This window comes from Schistocerca serialis, chromosome 4 (assembly GCF_023864345.2).
Source record: "Schistocerca serialis cubense isolate TAMUIC-IGC-003099 chromosome 4, iqSchSeri2.2, whole genome shotgun sequence".
NCBI classification, from domain to species: Eukaryota; Metazoa; Arthropoda; class Insecta; order Orthoptera; family Acrididae; genus Schistocerca; species Schistocerca serialis.
The window spans coordinates 918,456,084-918,457,390 of record NC_064641.1 but is presented as its reverse complement, the minus strand read 5'-3'; the positions used below and the strand labels follow the sequence as shown (position 1 = coordinate 918,457,390).

The following is a 1,307-nucleotide window of genomic DNA, read 5'->3' as shown; positions in this document are numbered from 1 at the left end:
TCAGCAAATGAGACTATACTAATGGAACCGACGTAGCTCTGTATATATACTTATATGGATAAGGTGTCTGTTCTTTCGGACATGCCCGAAAGAACGGACACCACTGATAACCTGCAGCCGTCTCGAAGGAAATTGGAATTATATATTAATACCTTCAGCTGCAGACGGGCGTTTATATCAATGGGGACAGGTGAAAATGTGTGCCCCGACCGGGACTCGAACCCAGGATCTCCTGCTTACGTGGCAGACGCTCTATCCATCTGAGCCACCGAGTGCACAGAAGACAGTGCGACTGCAGGGACTGTCTCGCGCACGCATCCCGCAAGACTCACATTCTCACCACGTATGTCCACACACTACATTAGTAGTGCCCCACCCCAACACACCCATTACTCGTGGAAGAGTTCGTGGAATATGTGTGCATCCGCAGAGAAGAAGGAGGTCATCGCCGCTACTGCCAGAACTTACATTGTTGTCTGTTCTTTCGGACATGTCCGAAATCACAGACACCATTGATGACCTGCAGCCGTCTAGAACGAAATTATAATTACGTATTAATACCTTCAGCCGCTGACGGGTGTTGATATATATCAACGGGGACAGGTGAAACACTAACGGAACTTAGTAAGAATGTCTTCCACGAGTAATGAGTGTGTTGAGGCGAGAAACCACGAATGTAGTGTGTGGACATAAAAGGTGAGAATGTTAGTCTCGCGGGAGGCGTGTGCGAGGTAGTCCCTGCAGTCGCACGGTCTTCTGTGCACTCGGTGGCTCAGATAGATAGAGCGTCTGCCATGTAAGCCGGAGATCCCGGGTTCGAGTCCCGGTCGGGGTACGCATTTTCACCTGTCCCCGTTGATATGTATATCAACGCCCGTCAACAGCTGAAGGTATTAATATATAATTCTAATTTCGTTTTAGCTGTATATAGTTTCTGTAACAAAATAGTACACTGTTGCTGGATCACAGGCAATAAACTGTTTAAAATTCCGGAAACTTCAACGTTTAACTTGACCACGAAATTTTGAGACTATGACTGCTTGTTCGCTGGCGTTTGGAGAAGTCAAAAAACAGGAAAGTCGACATGAAGTGTTCCGGACAAAATCCGATATGTGACGAAACCGAACGACGGACCCATCGGACACCTTTTATTGCGCCACTTACATGCAGTTACCATTGTTAGCAAAGCGTCTGTCGCTAAGCATGAACGTCCATCGCTTTCCTCTCAGTTCTTTCTCTAAGGGTCGGCGCTAGCTTTTTGATGTACAGAATGTCCAATAAGAAATCAATACTTAAATACACAACTC

General features: G+C 46.5%; 1 non-coding gene across 1 annotated transcript; it reads right to left on the bottom strand.

The window, feature by feature from the left end:
• Positions 1 to 201: 201 nt before the first annotated feature.
• On the bottom strand, positions 202 to 276 carry Trnat-cgu (transfer RNA threonine (anticodon CGU)). The gene has a single exon. It is a non-coding gene; the product is annotated as a tRNA-Thr (tRNA).
• Between the last annotated feature and the right edge of the window lie 1,031 nt (positions 277 to 1,307).